The sequence below is a fragment of the Danio rerio genome, chromosome 25 (genome assembly GCF_049306965.1).
Source record: "Danio rerio strain Tuebingen ecotype United States chromosome 25, GRCz12tu, whole genome shotgun sequence".
NCBI lineage: Eukaryota > Metazoa > Chordata > Actinopteri > Cypriniformes > Danionidae > Danio > Danio rerio.
The window spans coordinates 33046585-33068220 of NC_133200.1; the positions used below are offsets into that span (position 1 = coordinate 33046585).

At 37.2% G+C, this 21636-nt stretch overlaps 1 protein-coding gene across 3 annotated transcripts in view; it reads left to right on the top strand.

Moving 5' to 3' along the window:
- The window catches only part of znf469 (zinc finger protein 469), a 480146-nt gene that overhangs the window by 89961 nt on the left and 368549 nt on the right, over positions 1–21636 (top strand). For 2 of the 3 annotated variants that reach the window (XM_073943279.1, XM_073943274.1), the window contains exon 1: positions 17760–17968. The exons of the other annotated variant lie outside the window; for it this stretch is intronic. The gene's annotated coding sequence lies outside the window, so the exon portion shown is untranslated. Of the gene's footprint in view, positions 1–17759; positions 17969–21636 lie in introns of those variants that run through there. 3 annotated transcript variants of the gene reach the window in all.

Sequence of the window (21636 nt, forward strand, 5' to 3'; positions counted from 1 at the left end):
ACAGTTGATAATAACGCAGATGTCCGTAAATGTTCATCATTTTCTGTCCCCCTGCTGATTTTGCAGAAAATCTCGGATTTTCGTTATGCTTTTGTTTTTTGGAGAGATATGCGATATATATGAGTTGGAGGGCCCGTCTGATGTTTTCAGGATGTGGCAGATGATTTATGAGAGCCTGCAGTTAGTCCTCGTGCTCCGGCCGTCCTTCTAATAATTCTCCACCATGTGCCTTTTTTTCTCCTTCAAAGACATTCGGCATAATGACACAATGGAATCGCCTCCTTATCTGCCTGTGAACAAGACTTGCTCACTTCAGCAGATTTCCATTGCCATCTGAGGTTTCTCTGCCAGGTTTTTAGAGCTGCTGTTAATGGTCTTGAAGGTGAACCAAGGGATGTGTAAAAGTGTCCTTTTATTTTGTAGCTGTGCTGCTCATGTGGTAAATCCACACAATCTCACAGCAGTTTGTAACTTTTTGATTTAGTGAGCTTTTTGTATGAGTTTGAATAGTTTGCTCATCCTCCAGTTGGGTTTAGGGCCACGCCTGCTTTTCATACTAATGAAATCATATAAACTCTAAAGAATTAGTCACTTTCCTGACAGAATAAACTAGTTACATTTCCACATGAGATTGCATTGGCAGTTTAAATCTGACTAACTACTCTGTTCATCAATGGTTCTTATCTTCTCTTATAGTATCTCAATCTAAAGGAGCTTGCAGGCATCAAACAGCTTGAACTGTATTGTTCTAATTGTTCTGACATTTTATGTAATAATGTGCTGTTTAATACCATTCAGCACTTTCCAGAGTTCTTCTTTAGGTTTTGAGTGTCTTATCTTTCTTTTTCTGTCAAGGCGATCTGATAAGATTCAGGTTTGGACACCGTGGAGGCCATTTCATGACTGTCTGTTTCATCAGCTGTTTACTTTCTTCAAATAGAATTTCACTGCAGTTAGCGGATCATTATTATGCTGGAAATGAAGAATATTACCACTGAAGTTCTTTCCAGAAGGAATGACACAATGGAATAAAACCTGTCTGTACTTTTCATCATTATCAAGTCCATCAATTCAGATAATATTGCTAACAACACTGGTACAAATGCAGCTCAAACAAGGGTGAACAGCCTCTCTGCAACAGGGTCTTTCCCATGTCCTAAACAATAAAACCAAAATAATTCAAACTCTAACCTAACCTATTCTAACAAATCGTGCATCAACTAAAAGATCATTTATTCACCCTGTAGAATCTCAGTTTAAATATTATTTGACTATGTATTTTTCAGAACACTTTTATACAGCTTAAAGTGACATTTAAAGGCTTAATTAGGTGAACTAAGCAGGTTATGGTAATTAGGCAAGTTATTGTATCACTATGATTTGTTCTGTAGACTATCAAAAAAAAAAAATAGCTTAAAGGGGCTAATAATTTTGTTCTTGAAATGATGTTTAAAAAAATTAAAAACTTATTTTATTCTAGCCGAAATAAAACAAATTAGACATTCTCCATAAGAAAAAATGTTATCAGACATACTGTGAAAATTTCCTTGCTCTGTTAAACATCATTTGGGAAATATTTGAAAAAAGAAAAATCAAAGGTGGTCTAATAATTCTGACTTCAACTGTATATGAAGAGTTCAGATGCAAAACCTTCCAAATTCATCAGAACTCTTTTCTTGTAAATTAGCATTTTCTATCAGGCTCCTATAATTAGGTTCAGAAGTTTCATTTTATAAAGGTTATTAGCTGGTAAATAAAAGACCTTTTTTCAAAAATGTCACTTTAGGCAATTCTTTGGTTTTTAACAAGGTAGATTTTCTTTTGCGTCAAAATCAATCCACTTGTGCTTTTTTTTTTTTTTTTTTTTTGCAGAAACCTCCAAATCCACCTATTGAGACAAGACAAACCACCTAATATTAAAAATATATAAATCTGTCAAGTAGCGGTTCATTCCACTGTGATAAACCAGGGAAAAGGCAGAAAGAAAATTAATGAATAAAATCTGTCAAGTGCATTAATCTATAACATTAAAACTGACATTAATTAAATCTGAATAATCTGTTGTCATTTCTGATGTTTGGGATTTAGATTTAATGTAAGTAGAACAATGTAAACATTGTAAACTAAGCTTGTTAGATTCAAATAATGTAGTGTAAAACATTGTGAAACATTTATATCTGTGCATTGATATAGATAGCTTATCAGATGTATAGGTATTATGAAGAAATACAAATAATGTATAGTTTTATACATTATATTTGTCTTTTAAAAATAGCTTAAATATGCTAATAAAACACAAGGTAGGCCTGCTGGGCAAAAAGGGGCTGCCTGTCAGACAATTTTAGAAGCTGTCATTCATTCATTCTCACCATACTTAAGGTTTTGATCTCTTGTTTATTCCTCAAAGCATCCACGTGGGATAAAAGAACGGGATCTTCACTCTGTCTTTCGTAAAACTCAGTTGCCGTTTAATAAATAGTAAATCGGACTTATTCAAAGTAGCGTCACTTTGTAAAAAAAAAAAAAAAAAAAACGTAATGAATGCATGTTACACTTTTTTACAGTTTTGAAGTAAAGGACGTTTTCATTTGCCATTCACTGACAGTCAGACATGCTCATCTAGTTTATCAAATTCCGTCTTTTAAAATTGAAGGCGAAATAAAATAAAACGGGTCTTCTCATAAAAGCCGGCTTATCAGTGTGCTGCTACATTGAAAACAAATTATTCGATTTGTGCCTTCTGATTAATCCTCGAGATATCGTGACTTTTGCTGTCAAAGGCAAGTGGTGTTTAGCGGCTTTTGCCAATGAACTGTTATTGCTGAATGTGCTGATGCTGGGATTCGGATGATTAGAAGCGAATCTATTTGTTGATGTTGTACTACGTGCCTAAAGCATTCACTCAATGTCATTCTCATTTTTGGCCAGCTTGATCTCACGAGGAAACTTAAGTATTTTGCGTTTTGTCAGTTTAGTGGCTAACTCATACGGATTTGTACGAGTACAGTTGTGCCAAAATGTACAATTTTAAAAAGGAGGCGTGGCACCTAACCCCACCCCTGACCCCGATCGTCATTGGGTGATGAGCAAATCGTATTAAATTGTACAAATTAGATCGTACGAAGTCATACGAATTAGTCACTAAATCAAAACGTTACGAATTGCTTTTGGCGGAAGAGGCGTTTAGCGGCTTTTGCATCTGAACTCTTCATATATATATATATATATATATATATATATATATATATATATATATATATATATATATATATATATATTAGTGCTGTCAATCGATTAAAAAAATTAACTAATTAATCCCATCTTTTTAAAAAATTTAATCGCGATTAATTGCATTTAAAATACTGAAACTTGTCATTTTGGCTATTTAAATGTAAAATTAATGTAAACGCAAGACAAAAAAACTATTTAAATTAAAAATATAATTGTTTATTAGAATTTTTGTTTAACTTGTAACACAGATTTCTTCATGTAAACAACATACCCACAATAAACCATCAAGATCCTGGCTTGACAGCCATATTTAATACAGAAATTAAAACACAGGCATGTTAATGACATTTAAATTTCAAAACAATCAATGCCAATACAGAAAACATTGATTTCCATGTTGGATTCTAAGTGGACTGCAAAAAAAATGCCAAAATGCAGGAATTGCAGATATGGAAAATGAAACAAACTGTTGCACTCATTGTAAAGTTTTATTGCTGTGAGTTGAGAACATTAGTTATAGAGTAGAAACAATTTAGCTTAATCCTCCTTTACATTCATCCAGTTGCTAAGACTAGGAGTATCCCGCAAGTGCACAGAGACTCCCAAATGCCCGCAAATGAATGATAATTTCTTGCAAACCGGTCGTTAAATACATTGCACAGCCCTCTCCCCCGCATCTCTCGCGCGCACACGCCCCTACTCAGATATATCGCTCACTCCACCCCTGACACCCCTCAACGGGCCTGACACAGACACACACACAGACACACACACAACACGCTGCAGACATTTTGGCCCCAACGGCCTTCCATGCTGAAGTGACTCCCCTCAGATTCAACACCCATGATCACTTTCATCAAATTTGCTTAAACTAAGCGTCCTAAAGTATTACTGTATTTCACAAGGATTCTGACACAACAACGCGAAGCAAGCGCTTTCGTTGCGTTTAATGAGGAAACACGCTAAACTTGGAGGGCTCATGCTGAAAGGCAGAGTAATGCCCTGTCTTTGACAGCTCGCGACTTCACCAGAGACGTTCTGAGTGCATTCACATAAGACACCAATACTCCGATTTTAATATGAAGATTATACTCTTAATAAAATTCTAACGTGTAGCCTTAAAAGGAACCTTACCTTAAAGGAACACAGAGTCACGAAATGAGGAGGATTTTCTTTCTGTTCGCCATGCGGTATCAACTTACAACAGAAGTCGAAAGTTAAAAATGAAATACCCGAAATTGGATGAAACTTTGGAGAGCCTGGTGATGCGACTAATTGTTTTATATTGAAACTTGCCTTCAAAAAGTGCTTCCTTGGTCTTATCCACATTTATTGCATGTTGAACACACGTCCACCACAACAGGAAGTAAAAAAAACCTGCAACTGCGTTAATTGGGGTAATTTTTTTTAACGCATTAATTATTTAAAATTAATTGCATGCGTTAACGCACTAATTTTGACAGCGCTAATATATATATATATATATATATATATATATATATACACACACACACACTCACAGGGGGTGGCGGTAATAATTCAGGAGGACTAACAATTCTCACTTCAACTGTATTTCACAGTTCCCAAACAAGTAGCCCAGGGCACAGGGAATGTGTCACTCAAATTTAAAGTGACACATTTGAAGTGTCAGTGGAGTCAGTGGAAGTATTTAAATCACAAATAAACGGGCTACATCTTTGTACATGCATACTGTATGATTGAATCTTCACACAGCTCCCATTTGAAAATAAGCCTGACATATTTTCCCCGCAGTCTTTGTGTATAATGTGTACATTTACAGGAGGGCCTACTTATGATATGGATCAGTGTGATTACAGATATAGCAGAACACTTTGTATACGAATTCCACATAATACAGCTATGCACGCGGTCATGAAAGCACACGCCGATTATTGGGTTAGCAAGCTAATCCGTTTTCGTGTTCGTACAGTTTGGTTGGGTTCCCGCTGAGGTGACTGACGGTTCACGTCAAACGCCGCTGGAACGTTGCCACCTTCGCATCACTCAACGTTTCCACTCGGGGCCCTCATCTAAAGCTGCTGTTTTAATGTGATCCGAGTTAGATAAGAAAACACTTCATGTTTTCATATCTCACCGAGCACCCGGTTCATGTATCCAGCCTTGACAGGTTGATGCAGAGTGTGTGTATATCTGAGGGGTTTGAGAGAAGTTCATCCATTTTACTCTTGCTTTCTCTCCGCACAGGCTCATCTTTGCTTTCATCAGGGTCGTGTTTGTGTGTGTGGCCAGGGGTCTCGGGCGGAGCGGTCAGTGAGGGTTTGACCCCAGCCGTGTGTTAAACTGCTCACATATGTGACAGTAGCGGAGGTCAGGGACTCATGGTGGATGATGTTTGCCCTTGACTGGGGTGCGTTAAACCACTCGCAGCTGTTGTGCTGTTTTGCTTGAGGAGATGGGGGGTGGTGATATGGAGATCGAGAAACAAACTGTTGAATGAGGTGAGAAATCAAGAGAGAATGAAAGAAAAAGAGGGGAGCAGGCCTAATGTGAGTACAGTTCCGGTTGAACTGGAGTCTAAAGTATGCTGATAACAGTGTTGGGTATGTTACTTAAAAAAACTTGGTAACACTTTATAATAACTACACACTATGCTCTACAAACAAGTGTTTATGAATATACATAAACATAAAAATAATACAATAAAAAAATACAAACTTGCAACATCAATCTGGAGTGCGTTTCTGAAAACCATCGTTAGCTAACTAAGGTTGCAAGTTCCTTTGTTACAGACATAGTTTGCTAATTTGCCGTTTCCCAAAAACATTGATCCAACGAACATTTGCAAACTTGTACACTTGCTACTACACCTCTGAAGCTGTAGTTAGAAACATAGTGTGTTCTATTCCCAGTTACCCCCCACCCCCCATGCCCTATTAATTTAGAACATTCTAACATTTAAACTTGGAACGATTCAAAATGCATTAAAGTCATTTTTCTTAGGTGTCATTTGTTTTCAAAGTATTTTTACAGTTTAGTTTTAGCGATCTTCATGTTGACAATTGCGCTCCCTTCACAGTGCACTTTGAAAACATTGATGTCATTTTGAACACAGCCGTTGCTCACGACAAAGCTATAGGTGACCTATTATTTAAAAGTGGAATTTGCGTTACACCTTCAAAGCTTATAAAACAAAAAATACAGCATTTTCAAAAAATAAAAATTAAATAATCAATATCCTACTTAATAATATTAATAATAATAATAATTATTATGATTATTATCATAATCATTAATATTATTATTATTATTATTATTATTATTATTATTATTATTAAAGTATGATTTTTTCATTTCCTAATAAATATTACATTTAATTTCTTAATGAATAGCCTTATTTATTTTTTATTTGATTTATACATGATATTAGAATACTTAGCTTTTAAAAAAGTAATTTTATGGACCCTATCATACACTCAGTGCAATAAGGCGCAAGACCTGTTTGCCTCAACATGTTGCTCTTTTCAGGTAAATTTTTCCGTTTCCGCCATGTTGTTTAAATAGCAATTTCGTTTGCACCACTTTGTATGAGTGTTCCAGTCTAGAAAAGAGGTGTGTTAAGGCTCATTGTTGGCACGTTGCTATTTTGAGGAACTAAAATAGACTGCGCAGTCGACCACCTGAAAGTAGGTCTAAAGTTCAGCACAGAGTGCATTAGTTGTGCGCCTCGCTTACACATTGCTTAATACACACTGGATATACAGCAAGACAGAAATATCTTTACAAATGAAAAATAATGAAATTAATAAAATATTACAAAAACTATTATTTTTTGCATAAATATAAAAATACACTTGGGAGGGGGGCTTTTTTAGTTTATTCATGACAATTTGCTTTTGTATAATGTTAGTTTTAGTATAGTATTACTTAATATGTGCATGTTTATGTTTGTTATATTAAAAACAAGTTTAGATATGTCCATCTGTGTTTGGATATTACTCAGTTTTTGGACCACACTTTGTTATTATTGTTCATTTATTTGTTTGCTGGAAATTAGAACTGAATTTAGAAAGTTTTGAAAAAATCTTTGCACTTAACAAACAAAATTAATTTTGTAGGCTACTGGATGTCTGTGCGTACAACATCATTTCCTTATCTACGAAAGAGAGAAATGGAAAGTGAAAGTAAAGGCCGAATGGAGGAGGCTCATTCTTTATCCTTTCGCTGCAGATGCTGTTTAACTGTTTTCTCACTAGTAAAGCGTTCAGGTTTTTCACTTACAAAATCCGCCATGTAAATAGCAAATACGCCATTGCGCTATGCAACTGACCCTAAAGGGAATAGGAGATGAGACTCTGCTTGGTTTATTCGCAAAACACACCCATAACTCATTAAGAGAATAAGCTCAACGCTGTTAACACGCCCCTGCACCCTGCGCTTTAGACTTTGCGCCTAGATTGTTAAAATAGAGCCCTATGTTTTACAATAGAATATGTAATGTTCTCAATAATATTTGTAAAGGAAACATAGGCCCTATATGTGCCATTTACATATGTTTTAATTAATATGGAAAACGTGTGCATGATTTTACCAAAACTACTATTGGTTATTTTTTTTAATGTGTGTTCGTGTAAAACAATATAATTTGCATAAAGAAATTATGTTTTTTTTCTAAAGAAGTTGTTACTTCACCCCTTTTAGAGCATCATTTTGGGCGTTTTATGTTATATCTGTAACTACAGGGGATGACACAAACAACAGAGGTAAAATCCAAATGCATGTTTAATCAGTGGTCAGACAAGCAATGGTCAACACAGGTGCAAACAGATACATATAGGCAGTCCAAAATCGTAATCAGTAACAGGGGAGAGGTCAAAAGGTAGGCGGCAGGTAGGGAGAACAAGTATGCAAGGCTAGGTCAAAACACAGGGAAACAAGACAAGGAATAACGCGTTGTAATGTCATCTACAGATAAACAAGACTCGGCAAAGTGAATGAGTAAGTGTGTTGCTTAGATAGTGTGTGCAATCAGTCTCTGACAATCCTCAGGTGGTGCGAGTGTAAGCAGTCTAGATGAGGAAGCATGTGTGAGTGTGAGCGGAGTGCATGTATGAAAATGTAGTCCAGAAATGGCGGATTTGTAGTCCATGGTTATTGAGAGTGAAATCCAGCGATCTTATGGAGTACGATCGCTGGTTATTGTGACAATAACTAACGTGGTTCAAATGCCCTTACAATCCAAAGATATGCGCTACAGGTGAATTGAATAAACTAAATTGGCAATAGTGCATGTGCATGTAAGAGTGTATGGGTTGCTGGATAAGTTGGTGGTTCATTCCGCTGGGGTGAACCCTGATGTATAAAGGGACTAAGCAGAAGAAAATGAATGAATGAATGTGAGTGTGTGCGTGAATGAGTGTATGGGTGTTTCCCAGTAATGGGTTGTGGCTGGATGGGCATCTGCTGAGTAAAAAAACATATGCTAGAATAGTTGCTGGTTCATTCCGCTGTGGCGACGTTTGAATTACAGACTAAGGAAAATAATTGAATGAATGAATAAATTAATGAATGAATGATATACTAAAAAACCTTTAAATTTGACTTCAAGGGACTTTAAATTAGGGGTTTCTGTGTGCATCTACATTTCTGTGTTGTAGTGGTCAGTTCATGTATAACACAAGCGTGTAACAGTAAACTACATTGACTCTACTGTGACTACTAGGTGGTCTTTGACCCCTGAGGGCCAAACGTTAATATACAACACAGTTTTGGTACATGATATACAACAAAATAAAGACAGCGTGATAGCTACTAGATAATTAACTCATTCCTGATTTCTCACTAGAAATTACATAAAAAATGGAACAAAGACATTTCATTTACACACAAACTGAAAAGCAGCTGCAGCTTCAGATGCTATTTTTAACAGTAAACGGCATCAAAACCACAGGATTGTTTGATATCATAGGCAGCAAAGGACAAATCTGCACTGCTCTCAAAAATCGTTCAGATTAAAGTATTTTAGTGGACAGGATACGACAGAGTATTTGGATTTAGACATGAATTGTTGCCTGCCAACCTTCAAGTGTCCCCTGCGATGGCAGCATTTTTCAGCTTTCAGACAGTCTTGGAGTAAGATTGGAATCTTGGGGGGAAAAACAAGTTTTCCACTCTTGTTTTGAAGCCTGACAAGGATGTAGTTGTCATTTGCCATTTTCAGACTAAGCCCGATTTTGCCACAATCCACATGACATGAGTTGTTGTGGTGATTCATAAGAAGCAGTGGTTGTTAGTGGATGGCACCTCACACTGTCCTGACAAAATAATACTTTTTATTCACAAACTTTCAAACATTGTATTTTTTTAGTATTTATTTGTCAACGCTCTTTACTCCAGCTCGCTCCACATTATTAATGACATCATTACAGACATGTGGTTTGCTTTTCTCAATTTTTAAGCCTGATTTGTACTCAACACGTTCGCTAGTTTGCTTGAGTGTGTGCGGCGAATGTGACGTCATCAGAGTTTCCAGAGATTCGTTTTGAATGACATGATTTCAGCTGGCGGAGCACACAAACTTTTTGAGTCTCAAGCGAACAGTTCCGGCAGCCCAACATTTCATTTGAACTTGAATATGAATCACTTTGAAGAGATTTCGTCTGAAACAAAATTTAAACAAAATTGCAGAGTATTTTTTTCACAATTCATAGTATTTACACTGATGTAAATATTACAATTTTAAATTTAAAACAATTTAATAGTTACAAAACTAAATAAATAAAAACAAATCTTAAATTAGTTAGTTTAAAAATCTTAAATGATATTAACGTTACGACATAGTTTCGTAAACTTCTACTTCTTTGTTTATCTGTCTGACTTTACTGTGTGTAAGGTCCACCCAGTTGGCCCAATGCCGGTGTCCACTGGTGGATGAAGGTTCACTGCATGTTCGGTCTTTCCAGTGCACAATGTTGATTTATATTAAACTTAACTCATATCTGACTCCAATTTTAGTATGAGGTGGTTTAGAATATTAATATATTTATCCTCGTTTTATCTGACTCCAATCATAAAACATTAAGAAGATTATATCAATATGTAATTTAGATAAATGTTTGAACCGTTTGTCTTCACTAGTAACTATTACATCCGTTCATTCGGGTGCTCATGTCGCTCAGAGAAATCGCCTCGGCCGAAGGCGTCCCTCACGGTCACACTCCGGTCAGTCTTGAATATTAAACAGAGGTAAATTGACTAATACTTTAGATGGCCGCTACCAGCGCGCTCGTTCTAAAATACTTTAGTTAGTCCCGCTTAGATGTACACCTTTGAGTTAAGACAATCATCATTTCTAATTAGAGGTTAGGGCATTAATATAAATGTACCCGACTACTGGACTCTATAGTAACTTTGGTTTTCACCAAGCCCATGGTTTCCCATATGAACTTAATTTAGAATGATATTACCTTCAAACAAAGGTCGGGTACCCAATCTAGGTTAGTCGTGCAACACCTTGTTGACCTAGACGGAAGTTATCGCCCTTTCCACCTAAGTACACATGAATCAATATCAAGAGTCAGCCGGATCGCTAAAACACAATTAGTGTGCCAATGCTCCATCTCAATTGGATTTTAGTCCGTCTACTGACCTGACGCAAGACGTGCGGAAACAAGGATACAGCGTAATCTACTTGAATTAATAATTACAGAGTGAGCAAAATATGGTCAAACATTACAATTTATTAGTCAGGTAAATGTATTATGCCAATTCAATCAGTCAATTCATAAATGATCAATACAAAACATCAAATTATCAAAGATAAATCCAAGATGAAAAAGATGCATTCCTGACTTTGAAATATACATAACATGGGGCAGAATCCATGTTATGGGCTGATCTGGTTAGGCAGAATCGCCCTGAGTCCTTCTTAGGCCTTACCTTAAATAATCCAAGAATTCCCTCAAGGAAGGGGGTGTGAATAACAAAGAAGGCATTCACACTTAGTGTTACACCTCTCACAGTGGTTCAAAAGATGCCTGAAGTTATATATTTATTGTTCTGATTATGTCTATTTCTGAGAGAATGAGACCATTGTACCAATCGCACTGAGACATTTCAAATGATATCAAACATGATAGTTAAAGTCAGTTTGGTTAATTTAAAACATTCAAACATTGAAATGACCATATGCGTGAATTGGGGGGATGAAGCTGAGTCTCAGATGCAAATGCAGCAGGAACTGGTTTTTCCCGCATACCCCTTGCTGAGTTGTGAAGTTACCAGTCTCTGTTTTCAGCTCATGTTTTGAATTGTCAAAGATATCAGAATATTTGCAATATTTCAATTCTTACACTGTGTGTTTTTTTTTAAGACGCCCTCTGTTGTTTTAAAGAACATCACAACGTCGAATGTGTCAAATATAAAATCCTCATCTGTTTTGTGAGGTGCATGATGTGGTGGCAAGCAAAAGTATAAATTAGCCTTTAGGCCAGGGGTGCTTAAACTCAGTCCTGGAGAGCCGGTGTCCTGCATAGTTTAGTTCAAACCCCAATCAGACACACCTGGGCTAGCTAATCAAGTTCTTACTAGTGTTACGAACCCTTTTTTATCAACACAAAATAATTAATTCATAAAGGGAACGCAACAGAGTACACATAAAATAAGTTGTCTAAATTAATAAATTTATTAAAACCAAAGCAATAAACACATCTTGTGTCACAACTAAGTAAGAATCAATAAAGAATCAAAAACTCACGTTCTCCAACAAACATACAACACTTAACCTAAAGGCCCGTGCACACCAAGACGTTTTTTGCTCGCGTTTTCTATCGACGTTTAACACCTCGCGACTAAATAACGGGCATCAATGTGATCGTGCACACCAACGCGCAAAACAGCAGGCGCAAAAGCGTCATTTAAAAAAAAAAAAATGCCTCATGCTTGTTTTTTTTTGTTTTGACGCGCCACGTCAAAGCCTTCTCCACCAATCAGATCGGCACTTTTGTTCACGTGCACGGAGCTGCTGAAGTTACATTAAACAGCACTTGGAGGCGCTCAAGCGCAAAACTGTCAATGCGAGCGCACATTGAAGACGACGCCCAGAGGCGATATGAACGTGGAGCTGCATATTGCTCTGGTGAACACTAATCATTTCTTTATCGCTAGAGCTGGAGCTGCTGCTTGAATAATCTATGCTTGTCGAGTCACCAGTAACTTTATCAACAAGCGTGTGAACTTCCTCTTATCCTCTTCTTCTGTGTTATAAGCGGTTGTCAGAAGCTTAAAGTTGTGCAGCGCCATCTAACGTCAAAAGAGTGATTTTGCAACCTCTTCAGCTTGACGCCAGTGAAAAGCACTTGGGTTTGAATACTGAAAAACGTCTCGTAAAATGCTGATGATAAACGCAAACGAAAAGTGTCCCGGTGTGTAGGAGCCTTAAGACTAAACAACCCAACAATTAACAAATTAGATCAAAGTAAGACTTAAAGAAAACAAAACAGTAAATTAAAAAAAATAAAAGAAGCTTGATGGCTGGCTGTTGGTCCGTATTTATAGCCAATTTTCAACGAGCACAACTCGCCACAGGTGCGCAAAGGCAGGAAACAGTGAGTGACGTCATGACACACTTGCAAGCACAACACAGACAGGCAACAGCCGTAACAACTAGGCTTTCTAGAAACGTCCTGACAGGTGTATTGACGCAAGCTGGCGCTAAACTATGCAGGACACTGGCCCTCCAGAACCAATTTTGGACACCCCTGCTTTAGGCTTATCTTTTTAGATACAGATTTTAAAGTTGATTACTTTCAGCTTTCTGTAATTTTTCTGTCAAATCTATTCCAGAAAACATCTTGCTAAATATGAAAAATGTGCAAATTATTTTAGGGCCTAAATACTTCCATATATTACGCTGTACAGTATATACTATAGGGCTGTTATATCCTTTAGTCGGATTTGCTGATTCTATGGTGTGCTGTTATTTCCAGATAAACAGACAGCTATGGTAGTTCCAGACAGTTTTTGATTGGATTAAAGTTCCATAATATTAGGCAATCAAATGCTCTCTAGTATTTGATACATCCCACCTCTTTAAGGGTGCTTTCACACCTACACTTTTGTTTCGGAACGTATCTCGTTTGCCCAGTTAGCGCGGTTCGATTGGCATATGTGAACAGGGCAATCGCGCTCTGTTCCGCGCCAAAGTAATCGCTCCGAGATCGCTTGAATGAGGTGGTCTCGGCTCGATTGAAACGAACCCTGGAGCGGTTCGATTGCAGTGAGAAAGCGATCCGATCCGAGCGCGGTTATATCACAGTGTTTTACGGATATGTAATAGGCTTACGGCTATATGAAGAGAGAATTATGAGTGGGGCGGGAAGTTTCGCGAGTCTCCGGATGCCCGCAAACGAGTGATGATCTCTCGGTAATCTTGCGTTTCCCTCCCGGTCCTCAAATAGGCATCGTCGCGCACCCTTCTCACCCCTCCCCACCGCGTCTCTCCTCAGACACGTCGTGCGCGCACCCTGTAAATCACCATCAAACCACCACCTCTCCTGAAAGCTTAGCGAGACGCTGCAAAATAAACCCTGACACTCTGACCAATGTAAGGAGAGTTTACTCGCACGTGACTTGTTTTAGCTCTTTTGGTCCGATTAGAAACTTTGCACTGTGAAAGCGAACCACTCCAAGAGCAACAATGTAACAATTGTAATCTCTGTTTCGGAACAACTGAATCAATTCACAGGTGTGACTGGAAGCTCATTTTCGAAAACCCACAATAGGGGCTCTTTAAATGACCCGAATTGGCAATCCCTCTGTGATCCTTACAAATTAGGATTAATCTACTAGTAAAAAAAAATACAGTATTAATCCACGGGTGTGTTCCGAATGTTGTGATTTGTACAAATTATGGATCAACCATGATCCGTTACACACCTAAGGGCGATACAGGATTTTGTCATTTGGTAACCAATTGAATTGTTGCAATTGGAAGATGGGCGTGGCTAACCAAAATGAAAGAAGATTGAGGAATGGATGAATTCAGAGCAGAAACCAGACACGCTATGATAGCCCCTTATGAAAGGCATTCCATGTGACCGGAAGTGAAGAAAAGTAGTTTCTAAGGGGGAGAGGTTATGATAGGTGATTACAGATTCTCAGAGCAAATCGTTTTATTTTTGCAAAATAATAAGACACTGTTTATAACAAGCACTACTATAAAAATAAAAAGAGTACATCTTCCATCTTTGAAGATGCAGAAGTGTGTACAATACAATATGTACAATTCATGTTGCTTGTCTGACAGAAAAGGAACACCACAAGGGGCGCTGACTGTGCCTAATGGGATTTTCTATTAAGGGACTGGAGCACGTGCAGACGCATGGGCGTTGAGTAACTCTCTCCTCTCATGAAACTGTCACTTTAGCACGGCGCCTCTGAGCTCCAGGATCCAGCTGTCTGAGAAAGCAGTCTCCAATAAATGTTCGTTTGCCTCATTAAAGTATGCCATGCTTTTTGATTCTCGGGGTTGTAAGTTGTGTTCGCTCCTCAGAGGCCGGACGGCGCTCAGACTTCACATCCCAGCATGCAAGTGCGTAATACTGCACCCCTGCGTTTACTCGAGCTCTGCGTAGACAGAAGGATCACGGTTGCTTTTTCACTGTGACAGCGCAAAAGATGGATTGCGACAAATCCGGGGGATCGCTCGAAATGAAACTCATGTGCTGGAACATATGCCATTTTCACTCAGCGTGGATTATTTCTGTGCTATACTTGTCTTTAACAGCCAATTAAAGTTCTGAGGTACCTTAAAAAACTGACTGAATGACCTCGCAGGAGATGCGTGGACTCATTTATACACTTCCAAAACCATAAAAAGCTCCTTTTGTTCATAAATAAACCTCAGCATAATGCATTTTGTGGGATTTCCCTTCATGAATGAAGTCTTTACTCTTATTTTGACATGTGCGTCTTGTTCGTTTGCACCTCGCCTGTCGGTTTGCGTCATTAACCACACGAAATAAATCCACTGTTTGTTGTGTATTCCTGCATCATTTGGTTAGAATGGAGTGTGTTTTATAGTGAACAGATGCTAAAGAGCATGTTTGGAGAATATTACATTGTCCAGAAAGAGTTCTCAGCATGCTTGAGAGACTTTCAGATTAGGCGCTCCAAAGGCAACCATTTAATGAACCTCTTGAAGTTCAGTCTCCTCTTACAGTTTGATTTGATGGAATTGCATGTCAATACAAGTCCACTTTAATTATGTATTAAATGGGCAGAGCCGTGTCATGTAAAATATTAAGAACTTTGCAATGTTCACTCCTGATAAATATTATTCTTGTTTTTTTGTTTCATCAAGTTTTTACAAAAGAGATTTTCTATGAAAAGATTTAATTAGGGGCCGATCACACTGAACGCACTTTTCCCTTCTGAGAACGCGAAGCTCACCACAATACCTTTTTTTGTTGACATGACAAAAAAAAAAAAGAAGTGTGCTGCGCTTTTTATGTTGCTAGTGTAGGGATAGTATACAGTTTGACCCAAAGAATGACCAGTCTGGTAGATGAAGAAGAGCCGGAGTCAGAGATTTAAATAAATAAATAAAGTTTACTGAAGATAGTTTGCAGTTTCAATCTGCAGAATTCAACACTCGCAATGAGTTCCTATGCCGATCTGCTTACAATCACCAATCAATAACAATTATACTCTCACATAACGTCATTAACTGCGTCATACATATAGGTGTTCTAACCTGATTGGTTAAAACATGGCGAGGCAGTGGCGCTGTAGGTAGTGCTGTCGCCTCACAGCAAGAAGGTTGCTGGGTCGCTGGTTCGAACCTCGGCTCAGTTGGCATTTCTGTGTGGAGTTTGCATGTTCTCCCTGCCTTCGCGTGGGTTTCCTCCGGGTGAAGACATGTGGTACAGGTGAATTGGGTAGGCTAAATTGTCCGTTGTGTATGATTGTGTGTGTGAATGTGTGTGTGGATGTTTCCCATAGATGGGTTGCGGCTTGAAGGGCATCCGCTGCGTAAAAACTTGCTTGATAAGTTGGCGGTTCATTCCACTGTGGCGACCCCAGATTAATGTACTGGGAAACACCCATACACTCTCATTCATTCATTTTCTTTTCAGCTTAGTCTCTTTACTTATCATGGGTTGCCACAGCAGAATGAACCGCCAATTTATCCATTATACAGTATGTTTGTAATTTAGCGGATACCAATTTATCTGCTAATGGAATTTAGCAGTTGTACACATAGGATACCCCTCCAGCTGCAACCCAGTACTGGGAAACACCAATACACTCCCAATTTTCATTCATCCATTCATTCATTTTCCTTTCAGCTTGGTCTCTTTATTAATCAGGGGTCGCCACAGCAGAATGAACCGCCAATTTATCCAGTATGTGTTTACAGAGGGGATAGTCTTTTGGCTGCAACCCAACACTGGGCAACAACCATAGACACCCACATATACACACGTGAAGTTTCACAAACTAATTTCGAGAGGAGCACGTGATATGATTGTGCACTGCTGGCCATTCATTCGTAATCAGTAATAATCCAATCAGATTGATCCTAGCTGAATATAAATGGATCCCTTTCTCCTTATTGCTCTATCTTTTTTTTTGGAAGAATCCTCCCTTCCATCCCATCTCCTCCTTTTTCTCCCCTTCTAAAGGGGGAGCGATCGAGACCTACCTGATCTCGGATCCCATGCTTTTAGACCAGGCGGGAGCCCTGGGCTCAAATATCTCCGAGCTCAGGGTTCTCTCCCGGGACAGCATGCCAAACCTGCTATAAATGCCAAGCATATCTAAGTGGGAACTCTTGAAATACACTACAGCCAATTTAGCTTATTCATTTCACCTATAGCGCATGTCTTTGGAGCCGGAGCACCCAGTAGAAACCCACGCAAACACGGGGAGAACTCCATACAAACTCCACACAGAAATGCCAACTGACCCAGCCGGGCCTCGAACCAGCACCCTTCTTGCTACCCACTGCACCACCATAACTATAAACTATAAAAAACATATATTAAAATTATAAATATAAAAATTATATCTAAAAAAATTATGTGTATATATATATATATATATATATATATATATATATATATATATATATATATATATATATATATATATATATAATTTTTTATTGATTGGTTACAATTACTTACCTAAATAATCTCAATTCAATTATATAATATTGTATATTATATTCAAATTGTTCTGATGTTACTGTTAGTTGCAGTCAATGTATAATTTTATAGAATAAATGAATAAATATTCTATTAATTTAAAGAAATGTGTAGTCATGTCCACCAGACACTCTTTAGGTCGCTTTACACCTCAAAACAGCCACTCAATCGGAATACATGTAGCACAATGCTTTGCACCTCACACCTGGTTCACTTGATTAACTTGTGACTGATGACACAAACACCTGCAGCCAATTTGCACTATGCAAGCGCCACTTTCCCAGAGATTCATCGCTCAGTATTGCTTCAAGTCATGAACTTTATCAAGCATTTTCCCTTGCTCCCTTGTTTTCTGGTTTTGCCATGTCTGCCTCTTTTTTTTTGTGTTTTGGACTGCCTTTTGGATCAATGATATATTTGATCATTTATTTATTGGAATACTCGTATGGATTAAAGTTTGCTCCTGCAACCCCTGCATGCTGACCATCCTCCATCACAATAAAGCTGCATTTGGATCTTTACCTCAGTTGCTTATCTCCATAACATGAGTAAGTACAATGCTTATGAATGCTTAAGAATGTTAAGTAACTTGCTTTCCTTTAGCTTGAGCCGATGTCACACTGTGCTTTACACTTGTATAGATTCATTCACACACATGCGAATGTGGCAGACCAAAAATACAAGCTAGTGCAACCAGTTTTGTATGTCACCGCCTTCCAAAGCGAAGTGACCTGTAAAATCACATCATGTGATAGTATGAGACTGGTAGAAGATCAAAACATCAACTGCCACATGCTTTATCAATGGTTCCTTTCACACATACAGACCTTTACAGAACATTTTCTGGCAGAGATAATGTGTGAACAGCACTTTTTTTTTTAAAGTTACCAGTAAAGTTGTTGTGGAGGGTAAAGCAGTGGCGCAGTAGGTAGTGCTGTCGCCTCACAGCAAGAAGGCTGCTGGTTCGAGCCTCAGCTCAGTTCACTGCAAAAAATGCTTTTCTTACTTAGATTTTTTGTCTTGTTTCTAGTCCAAATATCTAAAAATTCCTAAATCAAGAAGAATTTTCTAAACAAGCAAAACAAATTGCCTTGTTTTGAGAAATAATATGCCAATATTAAGTCAGTTTTTCCTTAAAACAAGCAAAATAATTTGCCAATGGGGTAAGCAAATTAATCTTGTTTTTTCTTTTGACGTAAGATTATTTTGCTTACCCCATTGGCAGATTATTTTGCTTGTTTTAAGGAAAAACTGACTTAATATTGGCATATTATTTCTCAAAACAAGGCAATATGTTTTGCCTTTCTAAAAAATGCTTCTTGATATAAGACATTTTAGATATTTAGACTAGAAACAAGACAAAAAATCTAAGCATGAAAAGCATTTTTTGCAGTGTTGGCGTTTCTGTGTGGAGTCTGCATGTTCTCCCTGCATTTAAGTGGGTTTCCTCTGGGTGCTCCGGTTTCCCCCACAGTCCAAAGACATGCGGTACAGGTGAATTGGGTAGGCTAAATTGTCCGTAGTGTGTGTGTGTGTGTGTGTGTGTGTGGATGTTTCCCAGAGATGGGTTGTGGCTGGAAGGGCATCTGCTGCGTTAACTTGCTGGATAAGTTGGCGGTTCATTCCGCTGTGGTGACCCCAGATTAATAAAGGGGAAAAGTCGACAAGAAGATGAATGAAGTTGTGGAAATTTTCTGAATATTCACTGGTATTTTTTCTCAGTCCTATAGCTTCATAATGGGTTAAAGTATGTTAAATGATTAATAGTAAATTAAAAATGTACGGAATAATACTGCTACTGATACTAATAATGGTGATATAAAATATTTATTTATTTTATTTAAATGTGTGTATGTGCAAAGTCTTTTCAGGGTTTAGAGAAAATGTGTATGGCAAATACAATTCTGACCTGCTGACTTGACCACGCCAGATGGAGTAAAAGGGCACTTCTGTAAATATGTAAAGAAACTATTTCATTTTATATTAACCAGTATATTCTGCTTAAGGTAGAGATTGTCGTCTAGATGGATTAGTAATTTGTAGGACTAAGCTATTGGAATAATACTGTTGTGGTTTTAAACTGCTTCTGTCTGGGTGGTCTTTGCAAGCCAAAAAGCCACTATTGAGCTAACCAAGAATACTGATTCATTCAGCTTTTACTGACCTTCACTTAATTTTATTTAATTTTTATTTTACTTATTATTTTGTTGTTTATTGGGACCTCACAGAGATAGGCCTCAATTTAAAAAAAGGCCTTTTTTAGAATCTGTGCTCATTTATCGTTAGCTGTAGTACAAAATGTGAATAGATTTGGCAAAATAAATACAAATAATACACAATGCATGTTAATAAATCAAGGTTAAAACAAGGACAACTTTAAAAGTTTGTATGTCTGCCTGTGGTGGAACAGTCTAGATCAGACTCTCAAACAATGTCAGCATAATAATCAGTTTAAAAGGTTGTATAAATATATAGTATTAAAGGGATATAATGATGAAGGTGATTTAAAAAGGATAAAATGAGAAAGGTATGATGAAACTTTAATTAATGGCTAATTGCAGTACTATGTTTTTTTTTTCTTCTTTGGGTCTGTGTTACAAAATGTAAAGGTACAAATGGATTTAAACATATGTCAAAGATGCCAAAAGGATAAAATATGTCTCATGTAAAAAAGAGAAGTAAAAGAAGAAATAAGTTTAAGTAATAGACTGTTATGACTTAAATTGATATATACCTGCAAGAGTGATTAATTAATGCTCCATTTATCGTTTAATTGTCAAAGTGAATTTATTTACCTTGGCATTTATATATGCTGTTTTGCTTTAAGAACAGTTTTCCTATGATGCTTAGTGCGCCTGTAAACATTGGCAACTGTGAGAGAGTGTGTGTGTGTGTTCGGAGTTTCGCTCTTGTTTCAGTATACAAAAACTTCAGTAAACAGTTCATTTTTGTTCTAAACAAAGTTTTCCAGTCGTCATTATTGCTGCTAGATGAAAAGACAGAACATAGGCGAATGAAGTATGTGGTAATAGGGTGGGAAATAATAAGCTTGTGCTTCATCCTACTCCATTTTCGACCATGTTGAAATGTATTTTTTGTTAATGATGTTTCATGTATGTTTTTTTTTTTTTGGATGAAAATAAATCAAACCAAAATCAAATAAAAAAATATCAATTAGTCATTTAGCAGAGCCTTTTGTCCAAAACGACTTACAATTTTTTTTTTGTAAAACGTCATTTGTAAATAACTTTTCCCTCCACCTTTCAGTTCACCAATAAAGATTTGAAGCTAACTTGTTGTCCTTGGCGATTCATAACATGTAAATCAACAGCTACCAGCACTTTTAAAGAAAAAGTAAATAAATAAAATTTATAGGGTCAAATACCGTCTAAATTATCATGAACACGGATAGAAAAATGATGAGCGTAAATAAAAATAAAAAAATACATCACGTGTAAAATTATAACATGCAAAAGTAAAAACTAAATGCAGAATAAGAAACAATGAGGCCACGTACCAAATATAATTTTAGTGAATCAAAAATGAAAACATTTAGACAAAATCTGTTTCCGCTCATATTTGAATGTTTTGTGTGTGGTCTTTTTCTCTCTTGTTTCCCCATTCTGTGCTTGCATTTCCAAAAGATGCAATTTGAGATTCATTTACATCATGGGTGGAGCATTGTCATTGGTCTACTAGTCGAGATTGCCAGTTGCTCTTTCAGCCAATTAGACAAAGGAGTTGTCGTTGCCAGGCAGGGATGCTTTTGTTTCCAGGGTTTCAATCTTCGTATGTGGATTACTCAGTTAGCTGGATTTGGTTATTGACAATTTGACATGATCCAGGATCGTTTCGTTCTTCAAAACTGATCTGAGAGTTGTTCTCATAGCAACAGTTCTGCTAGCTCAAACCTGGTCGGAAGCAGGTTCAATTCACATAAACAGGATTAGATTGGCTCAGTTCAAGCAAAGATAATACTGAAATTATGTACCAAATTCTGTTATTTTCTTACAGTAGTAGTTATATACACTTGGGAAAATAGTAAATTTTTAACATTTTTTGTTAAAAATATCAAACTTATTGATATGAACTTTTTAGATCGCTTTAGTACAATTTGTGTATGATAATAGAAATGCACAATATGTAACTTTTTTTAAAAAAAAGCAATAATACATTTATGCAGTTTTAAACATGTTTTGACAGTTTATATGACGGT